This window comes from Borostomias antarcticus, assembly GCF_949987555.1.
Source record: "Borostomias antarcticus genome assembly, chromosome: 8".
Lineage (NCBI taxonomy): Eukaryota > Metazoa > Chordata > Actinopteri > Stomiiformes > Stomiidae > Borostomias > Borostomias antarcticus.
The window spans coordinates 759,261-768,988 of NC_140241.1; the positions used below are offsets into that span (position 1 = coordinate 759,261).

The following is a 9,728-nucleotide window of genomic DNA, read 5'->3' on the forward strand; positions in this document are numbered from 1 at the left end:
AACATTCTCTCACAGAGTCAGATGACAACATGGAGCGAGCAAAACTCAGTTTGGACATGAATGAAGTGTGCTGCAAAATGTGCAATACTGTCTTAAAACTCAATGCAGGCAGCAGTACCACATACGTAGTAAACATAACGCATGGGGGGACTAGACCTGAAGATGGACTACCCTGCATGGGGGTACTAGACCTGAAGATGGACTACCCTGCATGGGAGAAGACCTGAAGATGGACTACCCTGCATGGGAGTACTAGACCTGAAGATGGACTACCCTGCATGGGGGGACTAGACCTGAAGATGGACTACCCTGCATGGGGGGACTAGACCTGAAGATGGACTACCCTGCATGGGAGTACTAGACCTGAAGATGGACTACCCTGCATGGGGGGACTAGACCTGAAGATGGACTACCCTGCATGGGAGAAGACCTGAAGATGGGACAGGACTGTGACACTGGGTTAGGGAGCAATTTGGGTGAATCTCAAGCAGGGCCTAGGCAAGTAGGGGAATGTTTCAAATCTAATTGGGGAGTGACAATAACATGTGACAGCACGGGGAGCGTGCTACCATCTTCTGGGAGCCAGGTGGCATAGCGATGCGTCATTTACAACTGGAATTATTCAGCAGCTTGCAGCAACATAGTGACTGAGGGAACAGAGACGGTGACACGGGAGCGCATGCACCATTTACATTTAAGGAATAATGGCCGACTGGATGAAATCTCAGATCCAATACAGTTAAGATCACATGAACGCCAGTGTAACGGTCATGGTAAATCCTGCATAAATGGGAACAACTCCATTTCTAGCAACGTGACTAAATCCATCGTCTCTTAACTGAGCAATACTGTACATGTTGGGGATTTTTGTAACAGACAGCAGAGCCATGAAGCAATGCAGTTGTTAAGTCGCCGTCACAAGTACTGAATGGTTTGGTGGACCGGAACTGACTAATGAGATACGTCGTTAAGGGAGTTGGCCTTATAGGTCAGATTAGCATACTAGCAATTACGTTAGCAAGTAAGATGAGAATCTGAGTTTTAAGGTTCCCAATTAAACACATTGCATTTCCTCTACAGTTGTGAACTTTGATTGACCTCTCAGCATGCACCTCGTATCCCATCATGCAGCTGTGCACTACTCATCCACTACCTATTCTTAGGGTGTATTCACACAGACACTATTTAGTGTGCACCAAACGAGCTTTGGGCCTGAGGGCGCTTCGTTTAGGCCTGTGTGAACACAGCTATCGCACTCAGGTGCACCAAAACAGCTGCAGCGACACCCTCCAGAAGGGGTGGTCTCGGAGCGGCTTCAAACGAATTCTTGTGCGCACTAATTATGGTGTGAAAGTGCGCGACCTCAGACCTACGCAACTACCTTGTGCACGCCACGTTTGACCTAAAAGGTTTTTCATGACGCTCTTGCACCCGCCCCCAGAAAGATATTGACCAATGACAGCACTGAGCCTTTTCATGTGACTTGTGGTGCTGCATTTGGACCAGAGTAAAGAAAGTGCTGTGTGAAAGCGAACCGCAGTAGCTGAGAAATGAAAACAATGTATCACTTTCGCTTTTGGTGCCATCAATGATGCGCACTAACATATGTGAATACGCCCTTAGAGACAGGAAGTGGAGGGCACACTAGGTCCAGGTCCGAGTGTCCATACTACATACTACATACTACATACTGCAACTGCAACTCGCATACTAGATACTACTTAGTACATAGTACTCACGAAGACATGTTTAGTATGCAAGATAAATGTAGCATTCGTTATCAGCAAACCCCAAATCCAATGCGCCTGCCTGTCGACATGCTTCTACGAAGACACATGTAAGCCTGTCCTAAACAAAGAGCCAAAGCACGCAGACGTTAAGCCTGCATGTTCGCTGAGGAACTGACCACGAAGCATAAATGACGCCTTCCTCAGTCGGCTAGTGGGCCACAGTGGAAGCTGCCATTCAGGAAGTTGCTTTCACCCCAGCAGGGAGTAGCAAATACAATACAACAGCAGCATCAGCACAGACCTCATTAGAGAGGATCCCACTCACACCCTACACAAGTACACCGATATAAACTCCCCCTGGCCAGGAAAAACATCTACCCAAACTCCTCTAGTCACACTGCCATTAACAGTTTTAACAATGAGGAATAACTCACACGCTCTCGGAGGTCACACATCACCAGTCTTAAAATCACTACACTGCTTACCTGTCAGTTTTAAAATAGACTTCAACATTCTTTTATTAGTCCTTAAATCTCTCCACACCTGAATACATGTCAGACATGCTTGTTAGGTACAGGTCCTCTGGTACTGAATTCCTAACAGTTCCAAATGACAGCACCAAGAGACACGGAGAGGCAGCTCTCAGTTTCTATGCCTCCCTCCCAGTCTGGTGGGTCCTGGCACCGGGTATGCCACAGCCAGCGCACACACGCAGGTATGCCACAGCCAGCGCACACACGCAGGTATGCCAGAGACAGCGCACACACGCAGGTATGCCACAGCCAGCGCACACACGCAGGTATGCCACAGCCAGCGCACACACGCAGGTATGCCAGAGACCGCGCACACACACAGGTATGCCAGAGCCAGCGCACACACGCACATTTCTTGCAGCATGCCCTGGCGGGAGGTCTCTAGGCACCAGAAGCGCCCTGGAGCAGTTACCCCTGAGCAGTTACCCCTGAGTAGTTACCCCAGCCAGAACCAACCTCCTACTAGGCAGATCCAGAGGCTTTTGAAAAGAACTCTAGGAATAGGCCTGTAACACTGTGTTCAATTCACATTATACAAATCAAACAGGTGATTTACGAGTTTGAGCTATAGCCTGTAGTAGGAATATGTTAATGGATAGTTAATAGTTATCAACTTGGAAATAATAACAGGAGTCACAAAGGGACAGTTGACGCAGGGAGAGAAGGAGAGCAATGCTGTCAGAGGCACAAACCTAAATTAAGAATACAATATTCAAGCTGACACAACCAGAACAAATGACAGGGCAGTCAGCACCACTACACAACACACTGGACTGCCTGGCCCTGAGTCAGCACCACTACACAACACACTGGACTGCCTGGCCCTGCCGCTTGCTTTCTCAAGGTCACGCTCTCCAACCTGGTTAGATCCAGAGGGGACAGTGTGAACTCACATAACCTGGTTAGATCCAGAGGGGACAGTGTGAACTCAGAAAACCTGGTTAGATCCAGAGGGGACAGCGTGAACTCACATAACCTGGTTAGATCCAGAGGGGACAGTGTGAACTCACATAACCTGGTTAGATCCAGAGGGAACAGAGTGAACTCACATAACCTGGTTAGATCCAGAGGGGACAGTGTGAACTCACATAACCTGGTTAGATCCAGAGGGGACAGAGTGAACTCACATAACCTGGTTAGATCCAGAGGGGACAGAGTGAACTCACATAACCTGGTTAGATCCAGAGGGGACAGTGTGAACTCACATAACCTGGTTAGATCCAGAGGGGACAGTGTGAACTCACATAACCTGGTTAGATCCAGAGGGGACAGTGTGAACTCACATAACCTGGTTAGATCCAGAGGGGACAGTGATCCAGAGGGGACAGAGTGAACTCACATAACCTGGTTAGATCCAGAGGGGACAGTGATCCAGAGGGGACAGTGTGAACTCACATAACCTGGTTAGATCCAGAGGGGACAGAGTGAACTCACATAACCTGGTTAGATCCAGAGGGGACAGAGTGAACTCACATAACCTGGTTAGATCCAGAGGGGACAGTGTGAACTCACACAACCTGGTTAGATCCAGAGGGGACAGTGTGAACTCACATAACCTGGTTAGATCCAGAGGGGACAGTGTGAACTCAGAAAACCTGGTTAGATCCAGAGGGGACAGTGTGAACTCACATAACCTGGTTAGATCCAGAGGGGACAGAGTGAACTCACATAACCTGGTTAGATCCAGAGGGGACAGTGATCCAGAGGGGACAGAGTGAACTCACATAACCTGGTTAGATCCAGAGGGGACAGTGATCCAGAGGGGACAGTGTGAACTCACATAACCTGTGGGATTCAGGAAGAGATCGCTTAACAATCCTAAAATCAAACCCCCGAGCTATAAGATGATGTTCCATGTTTATTCAAAACGCTCCCGTTTCGCCTGTCGAGAAGGATTATACTAACTAAGCAAGTGGGCGTTTGGCAGTGCGAGGATAAATGAGTTCAACTTTTCCAAGTGTAGGCCTACATACAGTACACAATATTACACAACTAGATATGAGTTAGATATGAGTTAGCAGCTCTCCCGGAGGATCCGTTCCACCATTTCATGACTGAATTAACAACTCAGCCTAATAAATCACAAGCCTACCTCCTCGTCTCGTAGCGTTGAATCCGCTTCATTTATGAGTCCTTCTCTTCTCCTGCTGTTGAATCCACTTCATTTATGAGTCCTTCTCTTCTCCTGCTGGTTTGCAAGTTAAATCCAAATCATGCATGAAAGTCCCGAGTAGCGAAAGTGTAGCTCCAGTCATGGACTCAAACATGTTGCTCTCACAATCTAATGCCTCGTCTCTGATTCATTAGTCCAGTCCACCAATCAATCATCTGAACTGGTGCTAGTTTTGTTCATTTTCCAACAATGTTCTAGATCTCTTTTCCATGTGAATCGCTGCCAGTAGCTAACTAGCTAACGTGACTGTGATTGACCACTAACCCTAACCCCAACCCTAACCCTAACCCTGACCCCAACCCTGACCCCAACCCTAACCCCAGGCTCTCCTCGGGTGATTGACAGCCAGATGAATGACGGGCCAGTCATTTTGAGGAGCTTAGAGGAGCAATCTCCACTGGTAGCCTGCTGGCTTGCCGTAGCAAAGGGCTACAGTACAAGCAGGGAAGGATACATTGTAAATTGTACATATGTCAATTGCTACTTGTAATATCTAATTGACAGATGTAATTGGAAACAACATAAAAAGTCACATGCAATGATTTGCAGTACATGTAACTCAACATGTTATTGCTGAGCATGATTCAAACACACTTTATATGCAGGTCCATATCGTCTGGTGTTCTAGGGCCCTCAAACATCACGCTAAATGCCATGACTTGGTTGGATCGCGCTGCGATAATAATTGACTTCCATCACAAGTCAGCAGGTTGGGGACATCATCAAGAGGAGAACGTGTGTAACTCTGGGACCGAAGCAGCCCCCCCCCCCCCCCCCCCACACCCCTCCGGTGCTCATTAAAGAGCTCAGCCACAACATGGAAGATGAAGGTTCTGGACTGGACAACTACACACTACTACACACTACTACACACTACTACACACCACCAGCTCCTCCAGACGCATCAAACACTCTGATACTTGCAGGTACTCATTATGGGTGGCGTTTCTTTTGGATGTTGTGGGAGGTGTTTGATTTGCAGAGACGAGGGCGTGCAGGTCCATATGAAGCGCGTTATGGCCAATACCCCCCACTACCACTCACTACATCAACTCAAACACACCAACACCCTAGTTTAAGTTTATAGCAAAAAAAGCCATTTAGTTCACTGAATATCTGTACCTTGTTTGAGGGCTTAACTTCACCCTTTAGGACTTTTATCACCTGTCACAGTTGGAAGCATCTTCAATGTGATGTCAGTTCAAACTACTGTAGCTTTCATCACGTGGACTCACTCTCACACAGCAAAGCATACAATACCAAATGGCTCTCCTCTCTCTCTCCTACGTCTTTCTATCCTTCCCTTTGTCTTCGTATCCTTCTGTCTTTCTCTCCTTCTCTCTGTCTTTCTCTCCTTTACTCTTTCCTTTGCTTTCTCTCATTCTCAGTCTTTTTCACCTTCTCTCTTTCTCTCCTTCACTCTTTCTCTCCTCTTTCTCTCCTCTGTCTGTCTGAGTTCCTGCTCTCTCTCTCTCTCTCTCTCTCTCTCTCTCTCTCTCTCTCCCTCTCTTGAGCTAGCTGGGTGGAGGGCTCTTGCTCTTGCTGGTTTTTGCCCTTCAGCTGTTCTTTCATACTTTCACGCTGTTTTGAATGTGGAGATATGGGTCATAAGAAGTTAGCAGGGAGGATAGGAGGGGGAGTAGGTGGGGGGGGGTCAGGGAGGATAGGAGGGGGAGTAGGTGGGGGGGGGGGGGGGGTCAGGGAGGATAGGAGGGGGAGTAGGTGGTGGGGGGGGTCAGGGAGGGGAGGCGGGGGTCCAGGTGGGCGTAGCGGTGGAGGGCCCGGGGACGGGGGGAGTTGGGGAGCCCCCGGAGGAGGCGGGAGGGATGGAGACGGGGGAGGAGGGGGATGATTCTCTCTCGGACTGTTCTGGTGTGTCTGGTGTGTCTGTGGGCCTGAGTGGAGATGACTCGCTCTACTCGCTTCTCACAGAGACCAAGAGGAAGAAAAATCTTTCTTTGGCAGCTTCTTCTTCCCGAACCAGCCGAGGTTTTTGAGGTCAGCTCAGAGAGTGCGGCAGTCGGAAGACCTCACAGTCATGTCACTTAGGAAGAGGTATAGACTGATAAAATGGGTCACATCAGTGCGTACGGGCCTGTCCACACAGCAGAGATAATGTTCTAACTTATTTTTATACACGGCTGCAGGTGGGGCTTTTCTTCTGCTTGCCTTTGTAGACGGTTTTCTTTCTCTCTCTCTTTCTGTGGAGGTCGTACTCGTACGCCCTCTTAATGCTAATGGACAGGGACGGGGGGGGGGGGGGGGGGGGGCAGGGGGTTGATATAGGAGCATGATGCACAGAAAATAATGAATGTGGTATTTTTGCAAGAGACACACAGTGATGCTGGGAATGAGGTGGACTGGGGGGGGGGGGGGTGGAGGGGCCCACAGGTACTGAGCCATGGCACTAACGTTGGTGGGGGGGCACTTTCACACCCCAGCTAGAGAGCTGAGGTCATCTAATCAGCTGCTGCTGGCTGTCCCAAAGACTGGGCTGAAGACTAGAGGTTACCGAGCCTTTAGGGCGGCGGCGCCTAGACCCTGGAACAGTCTGCCCTGGAACATCAGGTCTGCCCAGCCCCTAGGCCCCTAGGCCCTGGAACAGTCTGCCCTGGCTCATCAGGTCTGCCCAGCCCCTAGGCCCTGGAACAGTCTGCCCTGGCTCATCAGGTCTGCCCAGCCCCTAGGCCCTGGAACAGTCTGCCCTGGCTCATCAGGTCTGCCCAGACCACAGAGATGTTTAAGTCTTCTTTAAAGACTCACCTGTTCTCCCAGGCCTTCAACTCAGGTTGAGCTGGACACCCGATGGCTCCTGGATTGTTCTGTATTTTATATTGCTTATTGTGTGTTGTGATGATGTATTGTAGTGTTGTGTTGCGTGCTGTGCTGTGTTTTGTTGCTCTGGAGCTGTACAGCACTTTGGTCAACTTTGGTTGTTTTAAATGTGCTTTATAAATACAATTTGAGTTGAGTTGAGTCTTCATCAATCACAATGACATCCAGTGAATTAGCATGTTTATTAATAAATCCATGGGGTCACTGCGTTGGAACCCTGTCTTCAGCTTTCCATGTAGCCCAGGTCCCGTCCAATGCTGCCGCCACTGCTGCTTTCACACACACACACACACACACACACACACACACACACGCACACACACACACGCACACGCACACACACAACTCTCTTTCTCCCTCTCTCCTCCTCCTCCTCCTCCTCCTCTCTGGACAGGGGAGAACCCTTCATTTCCACCCAACCATGAAGCAGGTGACAGGGCTCAGCGCAGCGTCCGCTCCCCTCCAGCAGGTCTCATCCCTCAGCAGGTCTCATCCCTCCAGCAGGTCTCATCCCTCCAGCAGGTCTCATCCCTCAGGTCTCATCCCCTCAGAAGGTCTCATCCCCTCAGCAGATCTCATCCCTCCAGCAGGTCTCATCCCCTCCAGCAGGTCTCATCCCCCCAGCAGGTCTCATCCCTCCAGCAGATCTCATCCCTCCAGCAGGTCTCATCCCCCCTCAGCAGATCTCATCCCTCCAGCAGATCTCATCCCTCCAGCAGATCTCATCCCCCCTCAGCAGATCTCATCCCCCCTCAGCAGATCTCATCCCTCAGCAGATCTCATCCCCTGGTACGAGGTGCACCACACCCGGTTTGTTGTGTGTTTTGCATTGTGAGGAAACAGGACTTTTATTTAACATCAACACACTCAAGCTTATTGGCACGGCTGTGTTGCGGTCGTAGGTATGAGTGCAGCTCGAGTGTCGTAGCCAGCGCAGCCGTACCGATAACCACGGTAACACACCACCTCAACTGTGTTATTGCTTCTATACAACAGCACTGCTGGACTGTCCTCAAATATTGTTTTGAAAAAGTTGGGTTGTATTTATTTTTATTTGTTTAAAGGTCTACATAAAAATGTGATCTATAGCAGCTTCAAACCCTACAGTATAATACAGTATAATACAGTATAATACAGTATAATACAGTATGATACAGTATGATACAGCACACAGGACAGTATTCATGAGGCAGATGAGCAGTGTTGAAACAACGTTATTGTTTGATCTTCCTTTATTCAAGGCTGAAGGCTCTCATCTCATATACATGTCAACCATGCTCTGTTAGAACCATGATGCTCACTGTTAGAACCATGATGCTAATGTTAGAACCATGATGCTGACTGTTAGAACCATGATGCTCACTGTTAGAACCATGATGCTCACTGTTAGAACCATGATGCTAATGTTAGAACCATGATGCTAATGTTAGAACCATGATGCTCACTGTTAGAACCATGATGCTAATGTTAGAACCATGATGCTAATGTTAGAACCATGATGCTAATGTTATGAGCTATTCTTCCCTATCTGAGTCCCCGTACTCAGTTAGGAGAAAGATTTATTATATTATTTATATTATATTTTGGCTTTTTATGAAATCCCACAAGGTCAAATTGTATATATATATGTTATTAGTGGCTCTTTGGTTTAGAGAGAATGAAGGAACTCATTAGTTGAACACGCCGTCTCGTTTTAATATGGACCTCCGACTCACCCAAGTAGAGGGGATTTGGATCTCTACAGTGTTTGTATATATGTGTGTGTGTGTGTGTGTGTGTGTGTGTGTGTGTATATATGTGTGTGTGTGTGTGTGTGTGTGTGTATTATGCATGTATGTGTTGTGTTTTATGTACTGTGTGTCTGTGTGTGTCTGTGTAATATGCATGTATGTGTTGTGTATTATGTACTGTATTATGTACTGTGTGTGTGTGTGTCTGTGTGTGTATTAAGCATGTATGTGTTGTGTATTATGTACTGTGTGTGTGTGTGTGTGTGTGTGTGTATTATGCATGTATGTGTTGTGTATTATGTACTGTGTGTGTGTGTGTGTGTGTGTGTGTGTGTGTATTATGCATGTATGTGTTATGTATTATGTACTGTGTGTGTGTGTGTGTGTATTAAGCATGTATGTGTTATGTATTATGTACTGTGTGTGTGTGGGGGGGGGTGTGTGTGTGTATTATGCATGTATGTGTTATGTATTATGTACTGTGTGTGTGTGTGTGTGTATTATGCATGTATGTGTTATGTTTTATGTACTGTGTGTGTGTGTGTGTGTGTGTGTGTGTGTGTGTGTCTGTGTGTGTATTATGCATGTATGTGTTATGTATTATGTCCTGTGTGTGTGTGTGTGTGTGTGTGTGTGTGTGTGTGTGTGTGTGTGTGTGTGGGTGGGTGTGTATTATGCATGTATGTGTTGTGTATTATGTACTATGTGTGTGTGTGTGTGTGTGTGT

General features: G+C 47.8%; 1 protein-coding gene across 1 annotated transcript in view; it reads right to left on the reverse strand.

Annotated features, from left to right (window-relative positions):
- Positions 1-7,555: 7,555 nt before the first annotated feature.
- pi4kb (phosphatidylinositol 4-kinase, catalytic, beta) overlaps positions 7,556-9,728 on the reverse strand; it is a 229,655-nt gene continuing 227,482 nt past the window's right edge. The window contains exon 14 of the mRNA XM_084441583.1: positions 7,556-7,616. The gene's annotated coding sequence lies outside the window, so the exon portion shown is untranslated. The remainder of the gene's footprint in view (positions 7,617-9,728) is intronic.